Here is a 14,806-nt window from a genome sequence, read left to right as displayed (position 1 = left end):
AAGAATGAATTTTAAATTGTAAGATATTGGCTAGTAATAGAATACAAGTACGGATCTTTTTGCACAGGAAGGTAGGGCTGTGCTCAGGCAGGAGTGATATGAAGGAAAGAACAATGGATGAGAGCCAAGAGGCTCAGCATTTTGATGGGGATGCATTGAAATGTGGCTTTCTCTTAGTACTGGGTTAACCCCTCTAATTTGGCTTTGAACTTTCCCATCTGCCTTTAGAAGGCCATCAGTTTGTGATCTCCTGAATTTTATACTGTCAATGGTCCTGTGGTCCTGTATTTAACATAGGTTAACATATCTCCTACTTAGCATAACGTCTGATACATAAACAAGGCATACCACTTAGATTCTCTTGGAAAATCAGAAAAATGAGAACATTTTTCTATATATGTTTTAGACGGTAAAATTCTACTGAAATATAAAGTTATAGTTATAATTGCAAGGGGGGATTATGCAATAATTTATGACAACTGTTAAAACTGTAAAATTTATACAGAGGCCTATTACTGGGAACTCTCAGACAAATAAATAAATAGGTTAACAGTTAAAACTAGAAAAAAATGAGTTAGCCAAATTCAGGAATACTATATTTTTTGAACAACTTGCGTGAATAAATAGATGTAAACAATATTATAATCCTGTTTCATATTTCTTTTCTTGTAGCATTTTTTTTGCTATTAAGGGTCATACAACAAATAAAATTTTATTTAAAACAACAGTCAATCCTCATTCCTTATAGACTTAATATTTGCAAATTTGCCTACTTGCCAAAATTTATTTGTAAGCCCCAAATCAATACTGGAAGCCTGTACTCTCAGGATCACATGCAAACGTGTACAAAGCAGTGAAAGCTTTCAGCCACCGTACAGGTATATTCTGAGCTGAGGATGAACAAGAGAGGTTCTAATTTTTTGTTTCTACCCTCATACAGTAAACAAGGTTCCTTCTCTTGGCCTATTTAGTGCACTGTTTTTTGTATCCTTGTGATTGTTCCTGGTGATTTTACCCTTTAAAAAACCTCCTGAATGCAGTGCTGAAGTGCTTTCTAGTGTTCAGAAGCATGAAATAACTGAGATGTGCCTTAGGGAAAAAAAATACATATTATGTAACTTTCCTTCCAGCATGAGTTATGGTGCTGTTGGCTGTGAGTTCAATGTTAATGCCTCAATGCTATGTATTAAGTAAAGTATCTTTAAAGAAAAACACACATAAAACAAGGCTGATGAAAGTGTGACCAGAGGCTCGCAGGATTCTAACCCTGTATTTCCCCTGGGAGCAATGGTTCAGTGTTGGCTGCGACTTTACAGAACATAACTATTCTGAATTATAAGAATTGACTGTAATTCTAATTTTTAGTTATTTAATTCCATTGGTCAATGAGTCTTTCAATTTGTGGGAACTCCTTACAATTCATGAAAATGAACTAAAAATAGAAGATCTATTTTACCACTTGAAAGTTAAGTGAAGAAACATTCCAAAATCATGCATGACATCCATGAGACATTGTCTTAAACCAGACACAATAAAGAATATATAGTATGTATTCAGTATGAGCAAACGATGAAATATTAGGGAAGGGTGTGCCACTCTCAAAATATCTTATTCTTCCCTTAACCTTGATAGAAAATGAACCTCAATTTAGTTTAAAGTACAGTGGATTGTAAGAGCAATGGAAAAGCTGATGGTGTGTGAAATGTTTGCCCTGTGCTGTAATGCCAACCTAAAATTCAACGACTCTACTTTCATAATAAAATTGCAATAATAATTAAATACTTTGGGGACAAAGCTTCATATTTATTCCTATAGCTCATAGATTCATCATCTTATGATGGTGATGTTAGCCTTTGATTGAATGTTGATTTTTGACTTGCTCCATTTAATATTCCACACTTGGCCACCATCTACCATGTGTATTCAAGTGAACCTATGATTTGACTCTGTGTGTGCTTAAAATAAGAGATACCATATGGTGACATGAAGTTAATAATGTAATAAATGTAAGTCAGAATAATCTGAAAGCTCAATATAACGATTTAATATTTATATCAATGTTGATTACTTTTTAATTGAAGTATAGTTGATTTACAATGTTACAGGTGTACAGCAAAGTGATTCAGTTATACATCTATATATATTTTTTCATATTCTTTTCCATTATGAATTATTATAGGATTGAATGCAGTTCCATGGGCTATACAGTAGGACCTCGTTGTTTGTCTGTTTTTTTTTTTTTAATAGATTTATTTATTTTTGGCTGCGTTGGGTCTTCGTTGCTGTGCGTGCACTTTCTCTAGTTGCGGCAAGCGGGGGCTACTCTTTGTTGCGGTGTGCCGGCTTCTCGTTGCGGAGCGCGGGCTCTAGGTGCACGGGCTTCAATAGCGGTGGCACGTGAGCTCAGTAGTTGTGGCACGTGGGCTCTAGAGCTCAGGCTAAGTAGTTGTGGTACACAGGCTTAGTTGTTCCGCGGCATGTGGGATCTTCTTGGACCAGGGCTCGAACCCGTGTCCCCTGCATTGGCAGGCGGACTCTCAACCACTGTGCCGCCAGGGAAGCCCAGTACTGTATATCTTTTAACCCCCAATTCCTACTTTATCCCTCCCCCCTTTCCCCTTTAATAACCATAAGTTTGTTTTCTATGTCGGTGAGTCTATTTCTTGTTTTGTAAATAAGTTCATTTGTATCGCTTTTTGTAGAGTCCACATATAAGGGATATTGTATGATATTTGTCTTTGTCTGACTTCACTCAGTGTGAACATCTCTAAAGAATGAAACAATGCTATTTGCAGCAGCATCAATGTCTTACTTTTTAAAAATACATGTCTAGCTTAGCAACTGGTGGAAGGGACGAGGGAGTTCTCTGGGGTCTCTTTTATAAAAGCACTAATCCCAGCCGTGAGGACCCCACCCTCAATGACCAGATCACCTCCCAAGGGCCACACCTCTAAATACCATCACACTGCAGGTTAGTTTTCAACATATGAATTTGGAGGGACACAAACATCCAGTCTATGCACCAGCTATCTTATAAGATTGAGATGTCTGTCCCTCTGTAAAGATCAAGATAACAAAAGTCAGAGTTTTAAGGAAACTGCTTGAATGATTCATATAGCAAAGATTAGGATTCATACTCGATTCCAGATGTTTCCATTTGGCATTTGTGGCTTTTCTATTTCTCACACAGGACAATTCTTATCTCTCTTGTGGAAGTTGTTAATCATTTGTTGGGCCCAAATAATAACATCCAAATAATCCTCAGCCAACCAGTGGTAAAGCGTGACCTACAGATTGAGTCTGTACAGACTCACTGTCCCCTCCCCAGTGCTCCTGGACCCTCATGGTCTCATCTCAGCCCTTAACTCCCACCTAAGGGACTCAGAGCCCTTTCTGATGCACGGTCTGGTGTCAATCTCTAGATTCTGGACTCCAAGCTGCAAAGAAGAGATGCTCCAGTCTCCCATTCCAGTCCATCGCAGAGCTCACCCACTCCACGTACATGTCACAGGGGGAGGTTGGAAAAGAAGGAGGACTGTAAATTTATAATGACATCTCATAAGAACACAGAATAAGGAGAAGTTAACTCTGGATTTCAAAGTGTCTGACATGATTCATGTTCATTTCACTTATTACCAGTCACTCATATCTGAGTGCCAAGAACATTGCCTGCCTTATAGAAAGTGCTCGATACATTTTTGTTGAAAAAAGCAATTAAAATCAATTCAAATATTGCATGTACAATCAGTGCCAATTTCTGCCATAGCCATGCCATGACAAACCGACAATGTTAACATTGATGTCTATTTTACAGAGGGCTTCCCCACACCCTGTTTTTGGATTCCTTTAGCCTTCATGAGGAGTCTGAGGTAAGGAGAGTACAATCCCGATTTTATAAATAAGGTAACTGAGATGTTGAGTTCACATATCTGGGTGGTAAAGGAAAATAGCATAATTGATGTGGGAAAATATGCATAAAAATGCATATAGATATATTTACTAAAACACAATGGCATTCACATTACATTCGGGAGTTTCATTTCCATCTCATCTTATGGCCCTGGAATACAAAAACGCGTGGAAGACTATTTCCTTCAGTTCAGACCCAATATGAACTCTGTTCTTTCCTCTGAAAAGCTGAGCTCCATAACCAACCATAGCCTCCCAAGCTTTCCATCCCATGTTGAAAGACATTTGCTCTTTCATGGCCCGATTCCCTAACTTTACAACCTGGCTTGCATCTCCCTCAAGAGATGTGATCCCTTTGAAGCCAGTTGCATACTGGGGCTGCCATGTAGCTCTCATTTCCATTAAGGTTCTACTGAGGACTCGACAGAGTGCAGGGCTACTGGACCCAAGTGATCCAACAAGTCAGATGTGGAATTGGGAATGTCATCCTGGATTCCTCCTCCCTTGTAAGCCTTTTTTTTTTTTTTTTTTTTTTTTTTTTTGCGGTACGCGGGTCTCTCACTGTTGTGGCCTCTCCTGTTGCGGAGCACAGGCTCCGGACGCGCAGGCTCAGCGGCCATGGCTCACGGGCCCAGCCGCTCTGTGGCACGTGGGATCCTCCCGGACCGGGGCACGAACCCGTGTCTCCTGCATCGGCAGGCGGACTCTCAACCACTGCGCCACCAGGGAAGCCCCCTTGTAAGGCTTTTAAACAATCTCATTCTATTAGAGTGTCCAACCTTTTGTGCCCAAACCTAAGCAGAAAGCATGCTTGACAAAAATCAATATTATAGCAACATTGCATCTGTGAGAATATGAGTAGGTAAGCCAGTAACTGCAGTAGACATTGTTGCAGGCAAGTGACACTACAGTTGGAGCAGAAAGTTGCTATAAAGTATCTATTGTATATATCTAAATGTCAAAAAGGTAGCACAAAGAATATACTGCTCTAAAAAACAGCATTCACTGAAAGAAATGTGTATAAATCTGGGTTGCACATGTATAGTCTGAAATGAAGCCACTGCAGGCGAAACTTATGTGAAAGAGGTAAATATTTTCTCTTGCTCTGCTCTCTAATTCTGCTAATCCAAGTATTTGTGTCCCTCAGAGTTGATGATACTCTTTAAAGGTTATTGATTGTTACTCACACAACTGAACCGTATTTCCTCAAAGTTGTAGAGAGGAAAATCCTATTCCTTGGGAACAAGTAAAACCCACCACATAGTAAAAGATAATCATGAGGACAGTTATGGTTAAGTCACAAAAATTCATTGACATTTCTCCTTCTCAATTCAAAGTTATTATCAAAACAGAAAACCTGATTCAACTGGACATTTTGTTAAAAATCAGACTGGAAAAATATCACAGTTAAACCAATACACTGAAGGAACCAGATTAAAGTAACATAGCTCAGTTTTATCCTTAACAGTTTCTGGTAAAATCAATAATAATTGTAGTGAATAATTAGCCTTTGTGTCTCCCTGCGGTTCTGCGAGTAGAATTTATAGTTATAACACATAAACTTTTCAAAGAAAGGAATGTTTATTTGACCTACCTGCATGTCTTGAAATATGTATTTAGCACAGCTGTTCTTTTGTGTTAAACTCATCACAAAATGCAGCTTTAATGTAACCCACCATTGATCTGCAATGAGTGGAAACAAAATCTCTCCTTAATTAGTATCATCCAATCCTTTTTTTACATTTCTACAGAACACACACTGTGAACTGTTTAATGGACTATTATTTAGAAAAGTGGCAAAGAGAGCACCAAAAAAAAAAAAAAAAAAAAAAAAGACGTAGTGAAAATGGAAACTAGCAGTGTCAATGAAAAATATGTTGTGAAATAATGGGAAAAGAAAGATGTTTCGTTAAGATGAGCTTTCCTGGCATTTTATTGTAGAGATGAACGGTGCTGCAATTGCTGCCAACAATGGAGACGAAATAGAGAGAGAGATTCATTACCTACCACGTCCTTAGCTGTCTACCAGTGAATTCACTTATCTGCTCCTTTTTCTAGAGAACCTGCACAGAGGGGGGAGGAATAAACAAAGAACCGCGGAGTAAATGTGTCACAAATTACCACAAACACACTGGATCTCGATGCACTTTTCATTTCTCTCCTCATTAACTGTGTCTTGCTCAAAATGAACGACTGGGTCCAAACATAATCAAGTCTCACGGATAACAACTGACTTGACTGCTGGGGCAGTCACCACCTCCTAGCTACTGGGAAATAAATTCAGAAATAAAATGCGTTAAAATAAAATTCGCTCTGCCCTCTTTTCTGCACTCAGATAATTTGAAGACCATCAAGGCCCACAGAAACAATCCATCTCCCTCTGAAAAAGAAGGTGTTTCTGCCACCACCAATAAGGGACACCTTTAGTGTTATCGAGAGTGAGTATAATTACACAGTGAAAAGGCCATCAAAGTGTCTTGGGCACTGGTATTTTTTTCCTGACATCTTTATCCACAGTGCTACCTGAACAATAAGAAAAGAAAAGAAAAGTTGTGCTAGGGAGAGCCAGGGAGTAGGCAGGGAGGATGGAAAGAAAAACAAAAAAAGACCTCTCAGATGGGTGTAACTGACCTGTAATTTTGAGAGTACAATATAATTTGAAAGCTGTAGAAAACCCCTTTTAATTGTTGCTGTTGTTATATCCTATTTTAAATCAAGAAGGATTGTTTTGAAGACATTTTGAATTTTTGTGTGTATGCACTTGTGGGTCTTATTTCATCAAAGCGCCGATTTCTCAGCAAAGCTCTTGAAGGGCTCGCTGTTGAGTTTTTTTATGCTAACCAGGATGCTTCATTTCCCTCTAAACCAGGACGAAGTGCTTATAAGGGATTCAGTCACTTTAGGAAGTTGGGGGCTTGCTTCTTCTTTTTTTTAACATCTTTATTGGAGTAAAATTGCTTTACAATGGTGTGTTAGTTTCTGCTTTACAACAAAGTGAATCAGTTATACATATGTTCCCATATCTCCTCCCTCTTGCGTCTCCCTCCCACCCTCCCTATCCCACCCCTCTAGGTGGTCACAGAGCACCGAGCTGATCTCCCTGTGCTATGTGGCTGCTTCCCACTAGCTATCCACCTGGAGTCTGTCATACAGAGTGAAGTAAGTCCGAAGGAGAAGAACAAATACCGTATGCTAACACCTATATATGGAATCTGAGGGGGAAAAACATGTCATGAAGAGCCTAGGGGTAGGGCAGGAATAAAACACAGACCTACTAGAGCATGGCCTTGAGGATACGGCGCGGGGGAAGGGTAAGCTGGGAGGAAGTGAGAGAGTGGCATGGAGGCTTGCTTCTTAGACAGAGAAACTCGGGTATGAAAGCATCCTTTCTCGTCCTTGAGTGGTGGGGCTGTAAGCCAGCCCCAGAATGTTTCAGATTAAGGCCCAACGGAACTAGATTTACATGAAAGTGACAACGAATGACTCTGATTCTACCTTTATTCCGTCCAAAATTTCAGTTTGCCTGCTGTACTTTATGCCGCTGTGAGTGACATTGGTTGTTGAGCCCCCTGTCCCGTCGTCCTTCTCGGGCACCAGAAGTGCTGAATCTGGCGTCTTTCTCCCATGTGTCACCCAGCTATATTAATATATCAATAACCTGCCCTTCTTGGGTTGCTTTCTCCTCTTCTGCCCTTGAATCTGTCTCATCTTTAAAGCCCGAAGCCTGGTTTCCTTACCTCCACTGTGATTATTCTTTCTCGGAACTGCACTGTAGATTGAGCACAGATGAGGTGAGTACCGGATCATTCTGAGAGTGATGGAAACAAAACAGAACAGGTCATTTACACATTAACTTGTACCTTTCATAGATGACGTGGTGGGGCAATTTCACCAATGAAATCAAGTTCCTGTTACGTCAATAACTCCTTGAGCAAAACCCATGACCCTTGGAGTGTACGGGGAGAGTTTCATCTCTATAATGGTTTAGCATCTTGCCAACTGGTTTATTTGGGGGTTATGTTGCGTTGCAGGGGTGTGATATGGCATGGGAGCTGAATAATAAAAGAACATAAAGAAAGGAAACTCCTTATTTCAATAGTGGGGTGCTTCTCAAGCATGGTGCCTATTGGAACCATCTTGAGAGCTAATGAGGAAGACAAGAGGCCAGGACCATGGATATACAGGAGCCCCCAGAGGATGCTACACCTCCAAGTATGCCAGTCATCTCAAAGCTAACCTCATGCTTCTAAGTGAGACAGTCTGGGACCTGGGACCTGGGACCCTTTGCTGCAGTGCTTGCACCTGGACAAACGTCTCCTCCAGCAACAAAATACAAAGAAATGATAAGAGACTGAAAATAACTCTGTGCAGGCACAATTAGGACAAATTATGAAAAACAAGATACAAAAAGACCAAAAACCCAACCACCACTTCTGAGGTGCGGGGAGCAAAAGCAGGGTCCTGTGCATGCATCTTGCACACGGCACCGCCAAGGGGGTGGGCAGACCACCTACGCCCCCCCTGCAGCCTGTCCCCTGGACCTCACCCCATTTAAGGGACCAGCTCATCACCCCCCTCAGGAACGAGTAAGGGCGTCTGTTACTTGTTTTTGCTCCCTCCTGCACGGCCTGAATTCCTTGTCTGGACAAGGAATCAATTTCCATTGATTAAGAGTCCAAGAACCCTGGTCAGTTACGTAAGTGTAATGAGAACAAAGGTGAATTAGCACAGGGACCATATTAGATTTATTGTGGAGACTAAAACATGCACATTACTTTAAAAACTCTACTAGAAATCAGGTTCATTCTGGCTATTGTAGGTTCCAGGTATCTCAGTGTGCTGTGATCTATGATGTGGGGTGTTGAATATCGTCATATTTCCACATGTGTCTTGGCATTACAATTCCCTTTTTACTAATCTAGGAGAAAGTTGACTTATGGAACCAAAATATCGCCCAGGACAACTTACTATGAGCCTGTGGGACTCTGGTAGGAATCCTACAAGATTAGTCCACTTCCTGATTGGAGAACACAAAGTTTGAAATCGTATCTAAAGATCTAAATAGATATTAAATTAAAATTTTATGTGTAGACAAATACGTTTACACAAATTCAGACCAGTTTCCTTCTTGAAAGAATTCTCGGGGTTTACATTTCTCATGTGCTAGGTAAATCCAAGAGAAGGTAGCATTCCCCTAATTTATTTCATCACCAGAAAAATTATTCAAGGAACATCTTATCAAATGAGGTTCACCTGAGGACTCTTTGGGAACCACCAATCTAAATACTAAAAATGTTAATAATATATCATGAGATATAAGATTATTCTATTTAAAAGGAGGTGAGTTTTAGTTTTAATTTATTTATTTATTTTGCGGTACGTGGGCCTCTCACCGTTGTGGCCTCTCCGGTTGCGGAGCACAGGCTCTGGACACGCAGGCTCAGCGGCCATGGCTCACGGGCCCAGCCGCTCCGCGGCATGTGGGATCTTCCCGGACCGGGGCACGAACCCGTGTCCCCTGCATCGGCAGGCGGACTCTCAACCACTGCGCCACCAGGGAAGGGAAGCCCCTAGTTTTTATTTATAATCTCAGTCTTTAAGTAAAGAAGTCTTGTTTAACTCAGTAACTGAAGAAAGTAAAAGGACAAGCTTTACAAATGACATTAAAAATGTAACAGCATGGATTTTTTTTTAAATTGCATAATACTGATATCTCAAAACTTAACATTTTTTTATGGTGGCAATTGTTGATATTGTACTAGATATGTTTTTTTTTTTTTTTTTTTCTCTTTGCGGTATGCGGGCCTCTCACTGTTGTGGCCTCTCCCGTTGCGGAGCACAGGCTCCGGACGCGCAGGCTCAGCGGCCATGGCTCACGGGCTTAGTTGCTCCGCGGCATGTGGGATCTTCCCGGACCAGGGCACGAACCCGTGTCTCCTGCATCGGCAGGCGGACTCTCAACCACTGCGCCACCAGGGAAGCCCCTAGATATGTTTTAAAACAAAACAGAATAAACCTGCTGCTAGACTATTCTCCCTAAAAAAAAAAAAAATTAAAACAAGGAAAGTAGGTGTGAAAACGGGTAGAATTTCCTGCTCTCTTCCTAATCACAGGATTCTGAAACATAATACATTCCGTCGTCAGTTATCTGCTGCATCTTATTGGGTCTGTTGATTGCCTAGCTGATGTCAAGCAGGTGAGTTTGATTGCTTTTCTGTTTGTCCCACTATACATAACTCTATCTTATGGCATCAAGAGATTAAAGTAACAGAGAGACCAGCATAAAAGGAGCTCAGAGAAGCTGGATTTGGAAAGCTGGCAGCAGTGGTTTGAACAAGACCCTTAGCAGTGCTCGTGAGAAAGATAAGACACCTCTAAAGTCTGATGAAAGACGATTGCATTCACCCAGAATCGTATGCAGTTAAAAATAATTTTCAGTGACCGAATACCCTTAAATGCCGGCCATATTAAACTGTAGTAAGGACCCCACTGATGGGATTAGTCACTCGATAATTGGCTAATTCCTATTTCAATGTGTCTGACAGCTCAATGTGGACATATGGAAAACATTGAGAATATACCCATTTTACAGAAAACAAGACTCAGGGTAAAAGAAGGTGAAAATGTGTGTCACGTAACGTCCATGCAGCACATTTGAGGTCATGATGCTCTGGCTCTTCCCACATTCCCACTCGCATTTGTGTTTGTTTCTCACACCTCCTCTGGTTGATGGAAGAAGTCATACATTGACCAAATATTTTGGCTGGAAAAAGGCCCATGGAATCCAAAAGGACCATCCAGTTGAGAGGTCAACAAAATAATCTGTGGCAACCTTCCAAAATTCCACCACAAGTGTTGGAATATTTAAATTTATACCACATAGAGGTACTTTGGAGAACACGAACTCAGATCAGGACTGTCAGATGTGGCTCTATGCTTTATAATGCTGTGAAGTTCTTAGTAGTTCTTTTTTTTTTTCATTTTTAAAAATTTCTCTTATTGAAGTATAGTTGATTTACAATGTGCTAATTTTGGCTGTGCAGCAAAGTGATTATATATACATGTATACTTTTCATATTCTTTTCCATTATGGCTTATTACAGGATTTTCAGTATAGTTCCCCATGCTATACAGTAGGACCTTGAGTTTTTTAGTGGTTATTATTATTTTTTTTTTTAATGAATTTTATTAGAGTATAGTTGATTCTGTTTGGAATTAGGTGCTAGAGTTGAAAAAAAATGATTGCAGTTAATCTTACTACATTTTTATTTGAATAATGCACAGAAATTTTGAACAACTCTAAAATTTAGGGGCACACAGTTGTAAATGCAGTGAACTAAGCCATGCTGGTTTTCATTAGACTTCCATTTAATTTTCTAATTAATCTCAGAAAACATTAATTAATTTTGTCTTTTCCACAGTTGGCCTGGCACCCTTGGGCCTGAAACACCACAAATATTGCTGGCCTGGAGCGGTAGTAATCAACATTTCTAATTCGTCTGAGCAATCCGGTGGCTTTTTCCTTACTTCTTTCTCTGATAGGTACTTTAACAATCATTTAACCCCTTGGTTTTAGACTTTCTATGAAAGCATAAATGAAAGAAAGAATAGACATCTCAGGTCAAAGGGAAATAACAGGACAGATGTCATGCAAACAAGTTTTTACATTGAGACAGAGTGGAAGTCTCTGCTGGAGAAATACTTGTCTCGTTTCAGAAGTGTCACAAGCTAACGTCGTTTTGAGGGTGGCGTTATCCCGTCATCTGCCAAGATGTTCACCAAGATCGCCCGCCTGACTCATCAAAAACTTTTATAATGTTAACTCACGATGAAATTGATATACAGAAAAATAGACACCCTTACAAGCCCAAAGCACTAGAGTTGGTCGTTCTTTTACAATTTGCCAGCAAAAGAACACGTATTTTATAGTTTTATTCTTTGTGACAAAAAATAACAGAGCAAAGGCAATTTCAATGAGCAGTTGAGCCCAGTTTTGGAAACAAAGAGAGGATGTGAGGTAACGACTACAGTACAGGGACAGGTGACTTAGAGAAGAGATATTTGAGCAGTAATGCAAATACATCATTTAAAACAAATGATTTATCTCAGTTAACTACGAAGGACATTAGATTTTCTATACATCATACTGTGTATGTTGAAGGAGTTGTCACACTGTTCTATTTTCAATTTTAAATGCCTTTTAAGATTTTACTGAGAAATACAGTATACCTATAAAATGTTTATACTATACACCTATTTTAAAAATAATAATACAAGGGCTTCCCTGGTGGCGCAGTGGTTGAGAATCCGCCTGCCGATGCAGGGGACACGGGTTCGTGTCCTGGTCCGGGAAGATCCCACGTGCCGCGGAGCGGCTGGGCCCGTGAGCCGTGGCCGCTGAGCCTGCGCGTCCGGAGCCTGTGCTTCGCAACGGGAGAGGCCACAACAGTGAGAGGCCCGCTTATCACCCAAAAAAAATAAATAAATAAATAAATAATAATACAATTAATGTCCTTATATTCGCAACCAAGACTAGGAAACAAAGCAGTATCTGCCCTAAGAAGTCCCCTCTATGCCATCATCAATATTACTAATATGATTATCCCTCTTCCTCATAAGGGTAATCATAATATTGTCCTGATTTGAGGTTTTACTGCTATACCTCCTTGTGTGACTATGGTACTATTTACTTGGCCATTGTTATTACTTAGGTTATTTGGGTCAGTTCCAGCATTTACCTTTACGAACAATGTTGCTATGGGCATTCTTTTAAATGTGTCTTGACTCAGCTGTTTCTTCCAGCTATATACTTAGGATTGGACTTGGGGGATTACAAGGTATGCACGTGTTCAGTTTCTAAATGGTCATGCCTATGTTTTTCAAAAGATGTTGCACCATTTGGAGTTTCTTGTTGTGTGTGGTGTTAGGCAGTGTTCTAATTTCATTCTTTTCCATGTAGCTGTCCAGTTTTCCCAGCACCACTTATTGAAGAGGCTGTCTTTTCTCCATTGTATATTCTTGCCTCCTTTATCAAAGATAAGGTGACCATATGTGCGTGGGTTTATCTCTGGCCTTTCTATCTTGTTCCATTGATCTATGTTTCTGTTTTTGATTGGATTGTTTTTTTGATATTGAGTTTCATGAGCGGCTTGTAAATTTTGGAGGTTAATCCATTGTCAGTTGCTTCATTTGCAAATATTTCCTCCCATTCTGAGGGTTGCCTTTTCGTCTTGTTTATGGTTTTCTTTGCTGTGCAAAAGCTTTTCAGTTTCATTAGGTCCCATTTGTTTACTTTTGTTTTTATTTCCATTTCTCTAGGAGGTGGGTCAAAAAGGATCTTGCTGTGATGTATGTCATAGAGTCTGCCTATCTTTTCCTCTAAGAGTTTTGTAGTGTCTGGCTTTACATTTAGATCTTTAATGGGCAGAAGACCTAAATAGACATTTCTCCAAGGTAGACATACAGATTGCCAACAAACACATGAAAGGATGCTCAACATCACTAATCATTAGAGAAATGCAAATCAAAACTGCAGTGAGGTATCACCTCACTCCAGTCAGAATGGCCATCATCAAAAAATCCATAAACAATAAATGCTGGAGAGGGTGTGGAGAAAAGGGAACCCTCTTGCACTGTTGGTGGGAATGTAAATTGATACAGCCACTATGGAGAACAGTATGGAGGTACCTTAAAAAACTAAAAATAGAACTGCTGTACGACCCAGGAATCCCACTACTGGGCATATACCCTGAGAAAACTATAATTCAGAAAGAGTCATGTGCCACAATGTACATTGCAGCTCTATTTACAATTGCCAGGACATGGAAGCAACTAAGTGTCCATTGACAGATGAATGGATAAAGCAGATGTGGCACATATATACAGTAGAATATTACTCAGCCATAAAAAGAAACGAAACTGAGTTATTTGTAATGATGTGGATGGACTTAGAGACTGTCATACAGGGTGAAGTAAGTCAGAAAGAGAAAAACAAATACCGTATGCTAACACATATATATGGAATCAAAAAAAAAAGAAAGAAAAAAATGGTTCTGAAGAACCTAGGGGCAGGATAGGAATAAAGACGCAGACATAGAAAATGGACTTGAGGACACGGGGAGGGGGAAGGGTAAGCTGGGACAAAGTGAGAGAGTGGCAGGGACATATACACACTACCAAATGTAAAATGGATAGCTAGTGGGAAGCAGCCGCATAGCACAGGGAGATCAGCTCAGTGCTCTGTGACCACCTAGAGGGGTGGGATAGGGAGGGTGGGAGGGAGACGCAAGAGGGAGGAGATATGGGGATATATGTATACATACAGCTGATTCACTTTGTTTTAAAGCAGAAACTAACACACCACTGAAAAGCAATTTTACTCCAATAAAGATGTTTTAAAAAAAAGTACCAATTTACCCTCCCACCAACAGCAAAGGAAAGTTTCTGCTGTTCCACATCGTAGTCAATATTTGATATAAACTGATTTTTAAGAAGATATTTGACAATTCAGTGGGTAGGGAAAGGTATCTCATTGTAGTTATAATTTGCATTTCCCTGATTCTAAGTAAGATTGAGCATTTTTCCATATGAGCTTTTCATATATTTTCTGTGAAATGTCTTTTCACAGCATTTTTTTTTCTGTCTATAAAAACTGGTTTGTTTGTTTTTACCTTATTGATAATTTTGGAAGTTCTTTACTTATTGTGAATACTAATCCTTTGTCAATTATCTGTTTTAGCAACATCCTTTCCCAGTTTATGGCTTGCCTTTTCAATTTCATTGGGGCCATTTTATAAACAGAAGTCCTCAATGTTACATGATTTAAATTCATCAATTTTTATTACACTTTGTATTCTTTATGACATAAATTTTTCTTGACTTTGAGGCCCTAAAGATT

At 39.8% G+C, this 14,806-nt stretch overlaps 2 long non-coding RNA genes across 2 annotated transcripts; both read left to right on the top strand.

Moving 5' to 3' along the window:
• Positions 1 to 3,813: 3,813 nt before the first annotated feature.
• On the top strand, positions 3,814 to 6,329 carry LOC136792116 (uncharacterized). The gene is made up of 3 exons (XR_010835337.1): positions 3,814 to 3,869; positions 4,316 to 4,415; positions 6,245 to 6,329. It is a non-coding gene; the product is annotated as an uncharacterized lncRNA (long non-coding RNA).
• Positions 6,330 to 6,981: 652 nt separating this feature from the next.
• On the top strand, positions 6,982 to 12,379 carry LOC131764973 (uncharacterized). Its single transcript, XR_010835338.1, has 3 exons — positions 6,982 to 7,068; positions 10,023 to 10,105; positions 11,331 to 12,379. It is a non-coding gene; the product is annotated as an uncharacterized lncRNA (long non-coding RNA).
• The last annotated feature ends 2,427 nt before the right edge of the window (positions 12,380 to 14,806 follow it).

The sequence above is a fragment of the Kogia breviceps genome, chromosome 11, assembly GCF_026419965.1.
Source record: "Kogia breviceps isolate mKogBre1 chromosome 11, mKogBre1 haplotype 1, whole genome shotgun sequence".
NCBI lineage: Eukaryota > Metazoa > Chordata > Mammalia > Artiodactyla > Physeteridae > Kogia > Kogia breviceps.
This window is presented reverse-complemented; position numbering and strand designations above follow the sequence as displayed.